The 18,101-nt window shown below is 34.5% G+C and overlaps 1 long non-coding RNA gene across 1 annotated transcript; it reads left to right on the top strand.

Moving 5' to 3' along the window:
• The first annotated feature begins 6,071 nt into the window (after positions 1-6,071).
• On the top strand, positions 6,072-7,050 carry LOC126613717 (uncharacterized). Its single transcript, XR_007620175.1, has 2 exons — positions 6,072-6,455; positions 6,701-7,050. It is a non-coding gene; the product is annotated as an uncharacterized LOC126613717 (long non-coding RNA).
• Positions 7,051-18,101: the final 11,051 nt, after the last annotated feature.

Below are 18,101 nucleotides of genomic sequence, written 5' to 3'. Positions count from 1 at the left end.
AACCATTTATATTACAGAAGGTAGATTAGTTATAAGATGATCAATAAATACATGATCACTCTTTGTTGAATTTGATATTAAGGGTTAAATTTGACATTAAGAGTAGAGAATCAATGTATGTGTATTTGAAAGCTATGACCTAGAACTGTTAGATTTATCTTTACATCGTTGTTTGAGACTACTAAGGTTCGATGCCAGGCTTGGTGTTGTAACTATGCTATTTTTGCAAGTGGCTAGTAACTTAGTTTCAACTCTTAATAAATACTTGATCACTCTGTTGAATTTGATATTAAGAGTTAAATTTGACATTAAGTACTCGAATTAATGTATGTGTATTTGAAAGCTATAGCCTAGAACTGTTAGATTTATCTTTACTTCGTTGTTTGGGACTACTAAGGTTCGATGCCAGGCTTTGGTGTTGTAACTAGGCCTGGCAAACGGGTCGTGTCAGTCGTGTTCGTGTCGTTTTCGTGTAACACCTGTTATCTTAACGGGTCGTGTTGTGTCACACCCGTTATCTTAACGGGTCCTTAACAGGTCGTGTCACTTTACCCAACGGGTAAAGTGACCCGACCCGTTATGACCCGTTATGACCCGTTAAGAAAAATATATTTTTTTTCTTAAATTTGCACATACCACACATTGCCACATAAATATTACTTCAAAACATTAAAACACATTTGTCGTTTAAGTACTACATCTACACTCGAAAATAAGAGCATAATAAAAAAATAATACATACACTACTAATCTATTACAAATTTTAAATGTGCAAGGATATGCAAAATGAAACAGTTTTTGTTTTCAAGGTTGTGAAATCTTTCTCAAAAGTTTAAACCTCAATTTACAAAATCCTCGATTTACATCGATCATCATGAAATTGCATTGAAACTTTGGCTTGATCTATTGCCTTCAAGAGTTATGTTGATGATGTTTTCAGTAAGGTTTTCCACGTCATAACTATCTTCTGCATAAACTAAGCATAGAAAAACCAAACATTAAAAATCATTCAAATTATGAGAAGTTTACCAAAATAATTATGAAAAAAAATAAAACAATAGTACTATACCATACTTTTATTAAGTATAAACATAAGATTTTTTGGTATCCACTAGTGTAAATATTTTAAATTGAAGATCGAATTCAATCATTGTATTCATATAAGGTCAAGGAGTGTAGTTGTAAAAAATCATCAAAATCGGAGTTAAATTAACCGTTAAATCGTGATTTTTCGTTTATAACCGTCGAAAAGTTTTGTCCCGTTACGTGATCTCTGAATGTTTGTTTTTTGCAATTTTTGGCGTATGCGATCTCGAAATATATACAAACATGTTTGATGGTTGGATCATTGAAACTAGTTTCGTAGAATGAGTATCCCATCAAAACAATAGATTCACTAATACTTAAGAGTTTATTCATACTTTTATTAAGTATAACATAAAATTTTGTGGTTTCCACTCGTGTAAATATTTTAAATTGAAGATCGAATTAAATCATTGTATTCATATAGGGACAAGGAGTGTAGTTGTAAAAATTCATCAAAATCGGAGTTAAAATGACCGTTAAATCGTGATTTTTCGTTTATAACCGTCGAAAAGTTTTGTCTCGTTACTTTATCTCTGAATGTTTGTTTTTTGCAATTTTTGGCGTATACAATCTCGAAGTATATATAAACATGTTTGACGGTTGGATCATTGAAACTAGTTTCGTAGAATGAGTATCCCATCAAAACAATAGATTCACTAATACTTAATAGTTTATTCATACTTTTATTAAGTATAGTATAAGATTTTGTGGTATCCACTAGTGTAAATATTTTAAATTGAAGATCGAATTCAATCATTGTATTCATATAGGGTCAAGGAGTGTGGTTGTAAAAAAACATCAAAATCGGAGTTAAAATGACCGTTAAATCGTGATTTTTCGTTTATAACCGTCGAAACGTTTTGTTCCGTTACTTGATCTCTGAATGTTTGTTTTTTGTAATTTTTGACGTATGCGATCTTGAAGTATATACAAACATGTTTGACGGTTGGATCTTTGAAACTAGTTTCGTAGAATGAGTATCTCATCAAAACAATAGATTCACTAATACGTAATAGTTTATTCATACTTTTATTAAGTATAATATAAGATTTTGTGGTTTCCACTAGTGTAAATATATTAAATTGAAGATCGAATTAAATCATTGTATTCATATAAGGTCAAGGAGTGTAGCTGCAAAAAATCATCAAAATCAGAGTTAAAATGACCGTTAAATTGTGATTTTTCTTTTTATAACCGTCGAAAAGTTTTGTCCCATTAATTGATCTCTGAATGTTTGTTTTTTGTAATTTTTGACATATGCGATCTCGAAGTATATACAAACATGTTTGACGGTTGGATCTTTGAAACTAATTTCGTAGAATGAGTATCCCATCAAAACAATAGATTCACTAATACTTAATAGTTTATTCATACTTTTATTAAGTATAACATAAGATTTTGTGGTATCCACTAGTGTAAATATATTAAATTGAAGATCGAATTCAATCATTGTATTCATATAAGGTCAAGGAGTGTAGTTGTAAAAAATCATCAAAATCAGAGTTAAATTAACCGTTAAATCGTGATTTTTCGTTTATAACCGTCGAAAAGTTTTGTCCCGTTACTTGCTCTCTGAATGTTTTTTTTTTGTAATTTTTGGCGTATGTGATCTCGAAATATATACAAACATGTTTGACGGTTGGATAATTGAAACTAGTTTTGTAGAATGAGTATCCCATTAAAACAATAGATTCACTAATACTTAAAAGTTTATTCATACTTTTATTAAGTATAACATAAGATTTTGTGGTATCCACTAGTGTAAATATTTTAAATTGAAGATCGAATTCAATCATTGTATTCATATAAGGTCAAGGAGTGTAGTTGTAAAAAATCATCAAAATCGGAGTTAAATTAACCGTTAAATCGTGATTTTTTGTTTATAACCGTCGAAATGTTTTGTCCCGTTACTTGCTCTCTGAATGTTTGTTTTTTGCAATTTTTGGTGTATGCGATCTCAAAATATATAAAAACATGTTTGATGGTTGGATCATTGAAACTAGTTTCGTAGAATGAGTATCCCATCAAAACAATAGATTCACTAATACTTAAGAGTTTATTCATACTTTTATTAAGTATAACATAAGATTTTGTGGTATCCACTAGTGTAAATATTTTAAATTGAAGATCGAATTCAATCATTGTATTCATATAGGGTCAAGGAGTGTAGTTGTAAAAAATCATCAAAATCGGAGTTAAAATGACCGTTAAATCGTGATTTTTCGTTTATAACCATCGAAAAGTTTTGTCCCGTTACTTGATCTCTAAATGTTTGTTTTTTGTAATTTTTGGCGTATGCGATCTCGAAGTATATATAAACATGTTTGACGGTTGGATCATTGAAACTAGTTTCGTAGAATGAGTATCCCATCAAAACAATAGATTCACTAATACTTAATAGTTTATTCATACTTTTATTAAGTATAATATAAGATTTTGTGGTATCCACTAGTGTAAATATTTTAAATTGAAGATCGAATTCAATCATTGTATTCATATAAGGTCAACGAGTGTAGCTGCAAAAAATCATCAAAATCAGAGTTAAAATGACCGTTAAATCGTGATTTTTCTTTTTATAACCGTCGAAAAGTTTTGTCCTGTTAATTGATCTCTGAATGTTTGTTTTTTGTATTTTTTGACGTATGCGATCTCGAAGTATATACAAACATGTTTGACGGTTGGATCTTTGAAACTAGTTTCGTAGAATGAGTATCCCATCAAAACAATAGATTCACTAATACTTAATAGTTTATTCATACTTTTATTAAGTATAACATAAGATTTTGTGGTATCCACTAGTGTAAATATTTTAAATTGAAGATCGAATTCATTACTTGTATTCATATAGGGTCAAGGAGTGTAGTTGTAAAAAATCATCAAAATCGGAGTTAAAATAACCGTTAAATCGTGATTTTTCATTTATAACCGTCGAAAACTTTTGTCCCATTAATTGATCTCTGAATGTTTGTTTTTTGCAATTTTTGGCGTATGCGATCTCGAAGTATATACAAATATGTTTGACGGTTGGATAATTGAAACTAGTTTTGTAGAATGAGTATCCCATCAAAACAATAGATTCACTAATACTTAAGAGTTTATTCATACTTTTATTAAGTATAACATAAGATTTTGTGGTATCCACTAGTGTAAATATTTTAAATTGAAGATCGAATTCAATCATTGTATTCATATAGGGTCAAGGAGTGTGGTTGTAAAAAATCATCAAAATCGGAGTTAAAATGACCGTTAAATCGTGATTTTTTGTTTATAACCGTCAAAAAGTTTTGTCCCGTTACTTGCTCTCTGAATGTTTATTTTTTACAATTTTTGGCGTATGCGATCTCGAAGTATATACAAACATGTTTGACGGTTGGATCGTTGAAATTAGTTTCGTATAATTCGTATCCCATGAAGTTCAATGGTGTGTGTGTGTGTATATATATATATTTATTTATTAAGTATATTTAAATATATTTATTTTGTATGTATAATTATTATAGTTTTTAGGGGTATAAAATTTAATATATATATATATATAATTATTATAGTTAATATTTTGGTTATAATTATTATAGTATATATAATTATTATAATTATTATAGTTAATTTAATATATATATATAAAATTATTATAGTTTTTAGGGGTATAAAATTGTTAAATTAATATATATATAATTATTATAGTATTTTTTTAGGGTTATAAATTATTAAATTAATATTCTGCTTATCGTGTATCGTGTTACCCACGTGTATACCTGAACAAACCCGTTATCTTAACAGGTGCTTATCGGGTTACCCGATAACGACCCGTTTCGTTATCGTGTCGACCCGAACACTTGTTAATTTCGTGTCGTGTCGTGTCAGGAATTGCCAGGCCTAGTTGTAACTACGCTGTTTTTGCAAGTGGCTAGTAACTTAATTTCAACTCTTAATATTAAATCAAATACTGAATGACACATAACAATATATAGTCAATCATATAAATTTAAGCAACAAAATACTAAATACAAGTTATTTCGAACATTTTTACAAAAATTAACCTAGTAAGAGCATCTCCAAAGGAGATGTCAAAATCATAGGTGGAATGTTACTATACATATTTGACATCAAAAATCTCTCCAACCCAAGTGTCATTTGCGGACTGGATTTGAAAGCTTTGTGATTTGGAGTCAAATTTGACATCAATGTCAAATTTATTTTTAATTCATTTTAGCGATGGGTTCCTTATTCCACTAACATTTCAACCAATAAAATTTTGTTTCAACATTTAACAACAACTATTTAAAACTCTATTTAAATAATAAAATAACATTTGACAATTCGGTTAGAAAAGTACAAAATTTAACATAAGACTTCAAATTATCATATCAAACATAAATTATAATTTGATATTTCTTTTGAAGATGGTCTAAGAAATTCAGATTCACAATCAATAACCTCTTTTTGTTCACACGGCTCTAGTAATTTATGTTTTCATTGACAACAAAAAGATCTTTGGTGTCATTAATCCAAAAATCAATATAAATTAAGGGCAAGTTCATGGGAAAAGGGGGAAATGGATCATCTTCAGATCCCTTCCTCCTAATCCACTAAATCAAAGAATTTGTGTCGTTGAAATTTAATCTAACGGCTAAAGTTATTATTACTTTTAAAGTGAGTCCCTGTTTGTAGCAGTTTGATCAATTTTCAACGGTACGAATTCTTTGATTTGGTGGATTAGGAGGAAGGTATCCTCTACATCCCTTTCCGGAAAAGGGAATCATGTAGGGTTGGGATTAAAACGTGTTCATACTTCAAACATGGAGACATATTGTTTGCCCTTCTGTTTGGGTGTTCTTTCTATCCCTTTCTATTTATGCGGTCACGGTTAAGCCACGTCAATATTTTATATTATTATTGTTTTTTGTTTTATTATCTTCATAAAAAATTAATATAAAATATTGACTTGATTTAATCGTGACCGTACAAAATATGAGAAAATAAAAAATATTCACAAACAGAAGGGCGGACAATCTACCTCCTTCAAACATACCTTCTTCAAACATGCCATGTGGGTGGTGAGCAGGAGTCCAGAAAGGAGGGCTAAATCGTATCCTTCTGGGAGTTGGGTAAATTAATTAATCACTAGATATTTTACAACTGTGTATGGAGTATGGACGACAGACGAAGCACGCAAGCTTGCAAGCTGCAACCAATAATTGTGGGATTGGGACTTGGAATTTGCCAACTTGAAGGAGCTGCTCTCCCTCTCTCTCTCTCTCTCTCTCTCTCTCTCTCTCTCTCTCTCAAGCTGCAACCAATAATTGTGGGATTGGAAATTGGAATTTGCCAACTTGAAGGAACTGCTGAGTTTACTGGCTAAGTTGGAGGTAAAGTGTTCACTTTCCCCCTCTCTTCCGATAAATTTTTTATTGTGAGGTGAATATGGATATCTTTTTTCTTGAGTTTACTGGTTAAGTTGGGGGTAAAGTGTTCACTTTCCTCCTATCTTCGGATAAATTTTTTATTGTGATGGAAACACGGATCGTACATAATATATTTTTATGTAAGTGGTGAGAAATTTTACTTTTTAAGTTATTAACTTTTTAACACACATATCTTACTATTTATACAGTGACACGTGATGTATCATCTCGTGTGCCGATTACACTGAAAAACTCTTCGATCTAACAGTCAAAGCAGTGGTCGAACTGTATGCAAGACGCGAGGGTAAAAGTAGCTTGGTAGATGAAGGTACAAAACCAAACAAAAAGATTCATGTGGTCATCGATGACATCTACTATTTGAATATTGAATCTATATATAATGGTTTTCATTTTATTTTTTCTTTCTTTTTTATTTTATTTTTATTTTTAGTGACAACTTGAGGCGCATGAGACTGCAAATGTAGTTAGATTCATTGACCAATTCATTATTATTTCCCCAACTATACTGCAAAAGAAACGCTAACTATTTTTAGCTCAATGTGGTTTCATGATCAGAATTGTTCATTTTTATTATCATACTTTATATAATAAAAATTCAATCAAAGTGAAAATCGATATATCACTCAATGATTTTGATCACTTAATTTTTAGCAGAGAACTTGTTTAGGTTGACCTAGCATTTGGACGGTTGCAATCATGAGAGCTTTATTAGTTGAATATTTTGTTGTTTCTTCACTTATTTCGTGCATGTCATTATGGTGGAGCATAATAGAATTTTCAAAAAATAAATATAGACAAAAGAATATATTGAAATTGAAAACATAGCTAATTTGAAAGTTTTGAATCCTACAAATTGTGAAACATCTTCTTCATGCTCAATCACTCATTTCAAAATAAATAAAGTATTTGCCTTCACGGATAAGAGAACTTGAAGAAGAAGATAATAGCATGTTCCTCCCCAATCACATAAAGATCAAAGCATGTGCAAAAGAATTGGGCTTGCTTTTCCACAAGCCACACGCTTTGTTTATCCATCCATCCATCCAATATATCACACCGATGTGCTATCCACACATTTTTTTAAATTTTCGGTTGTCGAATTTAATGAGCTGAAAAAGATCAATATATCACACGGGTGTGCTATCCACACATTTTTTTTTTTAAATTTTCGACCGTCGAATCTAATGAGATGAAGAAGATTAATGGACAAAAATTAATTAAGGCGTGTGTAGAAAGTAAGAATGAGTGTGCAGATAGCATCACCCTATATCGTCCATCTATTGATAAAAATGAGATATGGCATAGGTGATGGGTCAACTTACACTATCTTTCACTTGGAATGTTAGGTCACGCTTATATTATACGAATCGATATCCAACTAACAATCGATGTTTGATGAACTCAGACCTCGCAAGCACCCATACCCAATCTCCCTCCCTCACTCTCTTTCCACCGTTCCATCCCACCCCCTAGTTCTTAAATGTATAGCAGAGGCCATATATTAGGCCCATATCGCAGTTATGGAGTTTGTGAAAACCCTAGATAGCTACAAGAAGCATATAAACTTCCAAAACCAAATCCTACATACATTTAACTCACCCATACTCTAAACGGGGCGTGATGGGGAGTGTTAAATTGTGAAGTAGACTTGTATTCTATCTAATCAAACAGGAAAGAACATTCTCGTGTTCGACTTCCATATATGATTTATTTAAAGGGATCTTCACTTTTTTGTATAAAGAGATCTTCACTTTATATATCGAACTTCAACAATATAAACCGTCTATTTTTAAGTATTCATTGAGCAAATCAAAAGAAAATTAATGTCCATAAAGTGAAAAGGTTATATAGAAAACGCTTCCATTTTAATTTTCTTATGTAAATTTGTAAAATGATATCATTGGTCCAAGAGCAACGTGGCACCCAGAGTTGAGGGGAAGTCTCCTCAGTCAAAGAGATTCTTTTAGTGTGTCGAGAATAAGATCTAGTACATCAAGTGTCATGATACAAGTGGTTTAAAACTTAAGAAAAATTTAACTATTTAAATTATAGTACTTGATATATCGAGCTGTATTTCTGACACATAAAAGTTTCACCCTGAACTGCCCTCACCCGCTACCTTTTCCTTTTAAGAGCTACAGTTTTTTATCCAGTAAATGGGCCCAAGACTCAAGTTTTTGCTTCATCCACATAGATTCCATTCCACTCTCGGAAGAATTGCTTCCATCCGAATTTACTGATAACGATATGGTTTATTGGAAACTCTGGAATCTTATGATTGGCTTGCTGGAGCCAAGGTGCTCCTTCAAATTTGAAATTTCTGCACACATTTTCTCCGACCCCACATCTTTAGTTCGTCTTTTTTAGTTTTTCTTGGAGTTATTCAATTCAAAAACCATAAATGAATAGGAGCATGCACAGATTAAGAGCAACTCCACCCTTGTGGATTGCTCGGGGGACATGCAAGAGAAGAAGGGCCCGAGGCCCTGTGGATTTGCTCTAGCGTGAAGGAGCCCGAGCGGAGGTGGAGGCCTGAGCTTCGGGCCTGTGAAGAGTTAACAGCTTGAGAGCCCGAGCTCCGGGCCTTGTTTTAATTTTTTTTTTGTTAGGCGCACGCACCCCACTCGAGCGTGGGGGCGCGTCGCCCGACAACTTTAAAAAAAAAACAGAAGCCTTTTCAGACTTCAATGTTACCGTTGGGAAGCCACGTGGCTTCCCACGGTCCGTTCGATCTCAACGGCTATTTAACTTGGACCGTTCGATCTCAACGATAAAAAAAATCTTATTTAATATCAACCGTTCGATCTGAGATCAATGGTCAATATTAATATGCTTTATAAATAAAAAAAAGAAAAAATAGTTTTAAAATTAAGAAAAGTTACCGTTGTGACATGTAGCACAATCTGGAGTGTTGGAATTCAATTTTTTTTAAATCCAATGGCAGAGATTAATTATTTGAATAAAAAATTTAAAAAATTGAAAAAAAATACGAAAAAATATTTGAATTTTTTTTAAAAAAAAATGTTTCTACTTTTCTATAAATACCTTCTCATTATCATCTACCTTACACCACAATTTCATACGTTGTCAACTACTTTCAATCACATTCCTATCTTTATCTCAAAGTTTCAATCCAATTTTTTTCAATAAAATGACTACTGATGCAGGTACGAATTGGACGTCTCTTGAAGATGTTGCATTGTGTACTAGTTGGGTTGAAGTTACTCATAGTTCGCGTACGGGTAATGAGATGCAGTTGCGAGAAATGTGGAGTCTTATTCATACCAATTACTTGAGAAAATGGATGGGAGTAGAACCAAAGAATCGATGCCTAGTCGCTGGAAATTACTTAGCCAATCGTTTACTATTTGGAGGGACGTCTTGGCACAAGCTAGTAGTAATCTTCGAAGTGGGAAAAATTACACAGATCAGGTAACAATATATTATTTATTTGTTTGTACTATACCCAAATTTAAATTGTAATTATTTGTTTGTATTATTTATTTGTTACCAATAATTTGTTACCTACTTTAATTATAACTATTTGTTTGTATTATTTATTTGTTACCAATAATTTGTTACCTACTTTAATTATAATTATTTGTTTGTATTATTTATTTGTTACCTACTTTGATTATAATTATTTCTTCTCCCCCATTGTGTAGCTAATTCAAGCACAAGCTTGGTATGGTGCCAAAATCAAAACCAAAAATAAATCATTCAACCGGTGGGAATGTTGGAATATTGTCAAAGATTGTCCTAAATTCAGAGTTGTGCCTGTCAGTCCAGAAGTTGTCATGAACAGCACCCCGCTATACTCTACACCTGATAATGGCTCGCATGAAGATGATGCAGAAGAAGTGCCCGAAACGGCCATCTCTGAACAAGCGTCGGGTTCGACCCATTATCCAATTAGGCCTCAAGGTAAGAAGGCTTCAAAAAGAAAAGGAAGTGCTTCCAAGCATGAATATGCAAAGTACATGGAAGAACTTACTCACCATAGTGAATTAACTTTGGCATGGGAAATGGCGAAATTTGAGGCTGATAAAGCCAGAGAAGAGGCAAAAGCTGCAGCTGTTGAGAGAGAATTTCAAGCTAATTAGAGAGAAAGAGAGCTACTTAGGCAAGAAAGAGAACTGGTTAGAGAAGAAAGAATGGCTCAACGAGATCATGAGATTATGAACACACCTTTAGAAGGGAAGTCTCCAAATTCTAAATATTTTTGGAAAAGATAATGTGGTGCGTAGGAGGCGTGCAAGAGATGTAAGAGCAAGAGGAGATGGTCCTAGCATGACAAGAGAAGATCATCCTAGCACCACAAATTGGTTAAGTGGTGATGATTAGAGTACTTTTTGTAATCGGAGCCCATAGTTTTCCAATCACATTAGGTTGTAATTTATTATTTATTGAATTGAGTATTTTATGTTGTTTTGAATTTATAGAATTTAGTACTTTATTTAAAGTGAGAATAAATTTATTTAATATGGTAATATATTTATACTATAAGAGAATCTTTATTCAAATGACAAAAGCACACCAAATAAAATTACATAAACACACCAAATAATAAAAACCTCACTAAAATGAACTAAAATAAAAAACACCAAATAAAATTACATAAACACACCAAATAATAAAAACCTCACTAAATGAACTAAAATAAAAAACACCAAATAAAATTACATAAACATAACAAATAATAAAAAACACACTAAATGAACCTAATTATCTTCAGCTTGTTTCAATGCCCATTGGTGCTCTATCAAGTCATTTTGCCGGGCATTGTGCATGTCTGGCATTTGAAATGCAGTATATCGTTGAATGATCCTTTCATTGTAATGTCCATCCCTTTCTAATGGCTCATGTTGTATGGGTTTATCGGTGGCGTTATGAGCACAATATATACGTGTTTTGAATTGTTCATCGTGTCTGCCTCATATTCATCAACGGCGTCATAATCGTACTCATCTTCCACGATCATGTTGTGAAGAATGATGCACGTCATCATGATGGATCGAAGCGACTCTACATCAAACAATCTGGCATCACCCCTGACGATCGCCCAACGAGCTTGGAGGATACCGAAATAACGCTCCACATCCTTCCTACACCCCTCTTGACATCTTGCAAAGTGTTTTCCCTTTGCACTTCGCAGACGTGGCACTGTTTTGACAAATGTTGACCACCTTGGGTAAATGCCGTCAGCTAGGTAGTATGGCCCGTCGTACATACGTCCATTGACCTCATATGTGACTTTTGGTGCCTTTCCTTGCAGGACATCGCTGAACACTGGGGATTGGGTAAGGACGTTGAGGTCATTTTGAGCTTCCGGAACCCTGAAAAAGGCGTGCTAAATCCATGTATCAAAAGATGCAATTGCCTCCAAAATGATACTTTTTGTTCCTTTTCTGTCTCCATAAGCGTCTTGCCATGCACTTGGACAGTTTTTCCACGTCCAATGCATACAATCAATGCTCTCAATCATCCCAGGAAAACCTCGCATCTCGGCCTTCTTCAAAAGCCTTTCCAAGTCCATGTGAGTAGGTTTTCGGAGGTACTCTGCGGTGTAGATAAATTCGATTAATCTGTAAAACCTCATCAGGGACTCAAGAATGGTTGATTTCCCCATCCTCGTTATCTCATCCACTTGGTCTGCAGCTGCTCCATACGCAAGCATCCGACAGCGCATCTATAATTTTTTGCTCGGGAAAGAGGCCCATTGCACCACAAGCATCATTCTTTTGTACAAAGTAAGAATCATGGTTGCAAACAGCAATCATGATTTTGTTGAACAAATGTTGTTCCATTCTAAAACGATGTCTAAAGTACGTATCAGGAAATGCACTATTATGGACAAAATAATCGTCCAACAGCTCCTCACCTCGTTGTTGCCTGCTTCTATCAAGGTTTCTGGAATAGGTGAGCCTGCATATATGAGCCACAACTTGGATGACTCGACGAGAATATGAGTCTCTGGCCATTCTTGCTTCGTCATCTCTCATTCTCCACTCCTCATCCTATTCCTTCTCATTTTGGGCTATATGGAGATTGAACATTCCTTCAAATTGGTTAAACAATTCTTCCTCTTCTTGATCGATTTCCCACATCATGCTTGAAGAAGAAGACATTGTAAGTAGAAACTATGAATAATGATACAGATTTTGATTTGGTGAAGAAGGAAGCAGAAATTATGAATAATGATAGAGATATTGAGAAAATTGGTGTGAGATTTAAAAGGATGGATGATGGATTATATGGAGGATTCTAAAATGATTAGGTTGTAGATAGTGCCACGTGGCATGCCGTCATTCGTTAAAAATCTGATCGAAATCTATCCTAAAAGATTCTGAAAAGATAACGACATGTGGCACGACGACATTGGATAAAAATCTTATCGAAATCCATCACCAATAATTATTTTTTTCGGATAATGACACGTGGCACAATGAGAACGATTTAAAATATGATCGAAATCTATCCTCAAATATTCTGAAAAGATAACGACACGTGGCACGATGACATTGAATAAAAATCTTATCGAAATCTATGACCAATAATAGTCGTTTTGGGTAAATGACACGTGGCGCAACGAGAACGATTTAAAATATCTTATCCGAAATTACAAAAAATTTATTTAGTATTATTTTGTAAAAAATAAAAATTAATAAATATTTTATTGCCTATTGCTAGGGCTATTCAAGTGCAAGGGTGGAGATGCAAAAGATAATTACTGTTCATTATGACAGTTACTGTTCACAGGGTGGATTGAATAGTGGATTGCCTGGGGAGAGGACTTTAAGAGCAACTCCACCCATGGAGCTTTTCCCCCTGACAATCCACTATTGAATCCACCCTTTTGAACAGTAACTGCCTTTAATGAATAGTAACTGCCATTAATGAACAGTAATTGCCATTTGCATCTCCACCCTTGGAGCCCTCCCCCTGGCAATAGGCAATAAAATATTAGTTTTTTTTGTTTGTTTAAATAATACAAAATAAAATTATTTGTAATTTCGGATAAGATTTTTTAAATCGTTCTCGTTGCGCCACGTGTCATTTTATAAAAAAACAATTATTTAGCGATGGATTTCGATAAGATTTTTATCCAATGTCATCGTGCCATGTGTCGTTATCTTTTGAGAATCTTTGACGATAGATTTTGATCAGATTTTAACTCTTTCAAAATTGTGCCACGTATCATTATCCGAAAATATAATTATTGGAGATCGATTTCGATAAGATTTTTATCCAATACGATCGTGCCACGTGTCATTATCTTTTCAGAATCTTTGAGGATAGATTTCGATCAGATTTTTAACGAATGACGGCATGCCACGTGGCCTTATCTACGATCCAATCCTTTTTTAATCGTCCATATAATCCACCATCCATCCTCACAAATCTCACACCAATTTTCTCAACATCTCTATCTCATTATTCATAGTTTCTGCTTCTTCTTCACCATCCATCATTACAATGTCTTCTTCTTCATCAAGGATGATGTGGGAAATCGATCAGCAAGAGGAAGAATTGTTTAACCAATCTGAAGGAATGTTCAACCTTCAAATAGCCGAAAATGAGATGGAAGAGGATGAGGAGCGTAGAAGGAGAGATGACGAAACAAGAATGGCCAGAGCCTCACATTCCCGTCGAGTCATCCAGACTGTTGCTCAGATATGCAGGCCCAACCGTTCAAGAAACCTTGATAGAAGCAGGCAACGATGGGGTGAAGAGCTATTGGACGATTACTTTGTCCATAACAGTGCATTTCCTGATACGTACTTCAGACGCCGTTTTAGAATGGAACGACATTTGTTTAACAGAATCATAACTGATGTTTGCAACCATGATTCTTACTTTGTGCAAAAGCAGGATGCTTGTGGTGTTATGGGTCTCCTACCTGAGCAAAAAATCACTGCTGCGTTGCGGATGCTTGCGTATGGAGCATCTGCAGACCAAGTGGATGAGATAACGAGGATGGGGAAATCAACCATTCTTGAGGCCCTGATGAGGTTTTGCGGAGCAGTCGAATCTTTGTACACCATAGAGTACCTCCGAAAACCTACTCGCTGGGACTTGCAAGGGCTTCTGAAGAAGGGTGAGATGCGAGGTTTTCCTAGGATGATAGGAAGCATCGATTGTATGCACTGGACGTGGAAAAACTGTCCAAGTGCATGGCAAGGCGCATATGGGGATAGAAAAGAATCAAAATCTATCATTTTGGAGGCAGTGGCATCTTTTGATACATGGATATGGCACGCCTTTTTCGGGGTTCCGGGGGCTCAAAATGATCTCAACGTCCTTGCCCAATCCCCAGTGTTCAACGACGTCCTGCAAGGAAAGGCACCAAAAGTCACGTACGTCGTCAACGGACGTAGGTACGAAGGGGCATACTACCTAGCTGACGACATTTACCCACGGTGGGAAACATTTGTCAAAACAGTGCCACGTCCACGAAGTGCAAAGGAAAAACACTTTGCAAGCTGTCAAGAGGGGTGCAGGAAGGATGTGGAGCGTTGTTTTGGTATCCTTCAAGCTCATTGGGCGATCGTCAGGGGTGCTGCCAGAATGTTCGATGTAGAGTCACTTCGATCCATCATGATGACGTGCGTCATTCTTCACAACATGATTGTGGAAGATGAGTTCGATTATGATGCGGTTGATGAATATGAGCCAGAGGCAGACACGATGAACAATTCAAGAACACGGATATATTGTGCGCATGATGCCACCGAAGAACCCGTGCAACACGACCCATTAGAAAGGGATGGACGTTACAATGAAAGGGTCATTCAACGATATACTGCACTTCAAAGGTCATCTATGCACATTGATCGGCAAATTGACTTGATAGAGCACCAGTGGGCATTGAAACAAGCTGAAGATACTTAAGTTTATTTAGTATGTTTGTTTGTATTTGGTGTGTTTATGTAATTTTATTTGGTGTGTTTTTTGTAGTGAGTTTTTTATTATTTCGTATGTTTATGTAATTTTATTTGGTGTGAATTATTTGGTATGTTTATGTAATTTTATTTGGTGTGTTTTTTGTAGTGAGTTTTTTATTATTTCGTATGTTTATGTAATTTTATTTGGTGTGTTTATGTAATTCCAATTGGTGAGTTTTTTAGTTTTATTTGGTGTGTTTTATAATTTCATTATACGTGAACAATTTGATGAATAAAGATTCTATTATTAGGATAAATATATTACGAAATTAAATACATGTACTCTCACTTTTAATAAAGTACTAACTTCAATAAAATGGAAACAACATAAATAATAAATTACATAAGTACCCTATTCCGATTACATGGAAACAACATAAATAATAAATTACAACCCAAAGTGATTGGAAAACTATGGGCTCTGATTACAAAAGTACCCTATTCCTCACCACTTAACCAATATGTGGTGCTAGGATCATCTTGTCTTGTTGTGCTAGGACCATCTTGTCTTGATCTTGGTTATCTTGCACGCCTCCTTTGCACCACATCCGCTTTCTCCGACTGCCAAAAATATTTAGAATTTGGAGACATCCCTTCTAAACGCGTGTTCATAATGTCACGATCTCGTTGTGCAATTCTTTCTTCTCTAAGCAACTCCCTTTCTTGCCTAAGTAGATCTCTTTCCCTCTGTTCAGCTTGAAATGCTTGTTGAATAGCTGCAGCTTTTACCTCATCTCTAGCCTTGTCAGCCTCATATTTTGTCAATTCCCGCACCAACGTTAATTCACCTTGACGAGCAAGTTCTTGCATGTACTTTCCATAATCATTTTTGGAAGCACTCCCTTTCCTCTTTGAAGCCTTCTTACCTAGAGGCCTAATTGGATAACGGGTCGACCCCGACGCTTGTTCAAGAATGGGCGTTTCAGGCACTTCTTCTCCATCAACATGGGAGCCATGATCGGGTGTAGAGTGTGGAGGAGTGCTGTGTAGAGGGATGCTGTTCATGCATACTTCTAGACCAACAGGCACAACTTTGAATTTAGGACAATCTTTAACAATATTCCAACATTTCCACCGGGTGAATGATTTGTTTCTTGATTTGATTTTGGCACCATACCATGCTTGTGCTTGAAGTTGCTACAAATAATAATATTGAGACTATTAGGTAACAAATAAATAATAATAATAATGAAATTAGGTAACAAATAAATAATACAAATAAATAATAATAATGAAATTAGGTCACAAATAAATAATAATAATGAAATTATTAGGTAACAAATAAATAATACAAACAAATAATAATAATGAAATTAGGTCACAAATAAATAATACAAATAAATAATAATAATGAAATTATTAGGTAACAAATAAATAATACAAACAAATAATAATAATGAAATTAGGTCATAAATAATAATAATAATGAAATTAGGTAACAAATAAATAATACAAACAAATAATCTTACCTCATCCGCATAATTTGCCCCACTTCGAACATTACTACTAGCTTGTGTCAAGGCATCTCTCCACGTACTAAAGGAATGGCAAAGTATTTTCCAACGACTGGACATCGATTATTTGGTTCTTTTCCCACTCATTTGCTCAAGAAATTTGGTATGAATTAAACTCCACATTTCTCGCAACTGCATCTCATTACCCGTAAGGGAATTATGAGTAACTTCAACCCAGCTAGTGCACAACGCAACATCTTCAAGAAGCGACCAATTTGTACTTGCATCAGTAGTCATTTTGTGGAAAAAAAATTGGATTGAAACTTTGAGAGAAAGATAAGAATTTGATTGAAAGTGGTTGAGAAAATATGAAATTGTGGTGTAAGGTAGATGGAGAAGAAGTGGTATTTATAGAAAAGTAAAAACAATTTTTTACAAATTTTATTTCAGATTTTTTACAATTTTTTCGGATTTTTTCCATTTTAAAATTTTTTTTTTCCAATAATTAATTTCTGCCGTTGGATTTAAAAAAATTTGAATTCCAACACTCCAGATTGTGCCACGTGTCACAACGATAACTTTTCTTAATTTTAAAACTATTTTTTCTTTATTTATAAAGCATATTAATATCGACTGTTGATCTCAGATCGAACGGTTGATATTAAATCAGATTTTTTTTATTTTTTTTACCGTTGAGATCCAACAGTCCAAATGAAGGAGCCGTTGAGATCGAACGGACCGTGGGAAGCCACGTGGCTTCCCAACGGTAACTGTGAAAGGCTGAAAAGTTGTCTGTTTTTTCTGAAAAGCTGTCGGGCGACGCGCCCCCACACGCGAGTGGGGTGCACGCACCTGACAGAAAAAAATAAAAAATGGGCTTGGAGCTTGGGCTCCGGGGCTGTCACAGATTGACAGCCCCCTGCTCGGGGCTTCTCCACGAGCTCGGGCTCCTCATGGCTGGAGCAACTTGACAGGCCCTCAGGCCTTTTCTTCTCCCCTGTCCCCCGACCTATTTACAAGGCTGGAACTGCTCTAAGGGTGGAGTTGCTCTAATGGAGCATGCAAATGTCATTTACTCGGTTCCAAATTGCATCGACCCGAAATCTCACTTTTTTTTCCATAAATTTATGATGGCCAGTTAGGGCAATTGCTCAGTAAGTATGGCTTCAACGAGAATTAAAAAGGGAATG

Source organism: Malus sylvestris, chromosome 2, assembly GCF_916048215.2.
Source record: "Malus sylvestris chromosome 2, drMalSylv7.2, whole genome shotgun sequence".
Taxonomy (NCBI): Eukaryota; Viridiplantae; Streptophyta; class Magnoliopsida; order Rosales; family Rosaceae; genus Malus; species Malus sylvestris.
The sequence above is the reverse complement of the archived record's forward strand: the minus strand, read 5'-3'. Positions and strand labels throughout refer to the sequence as shown.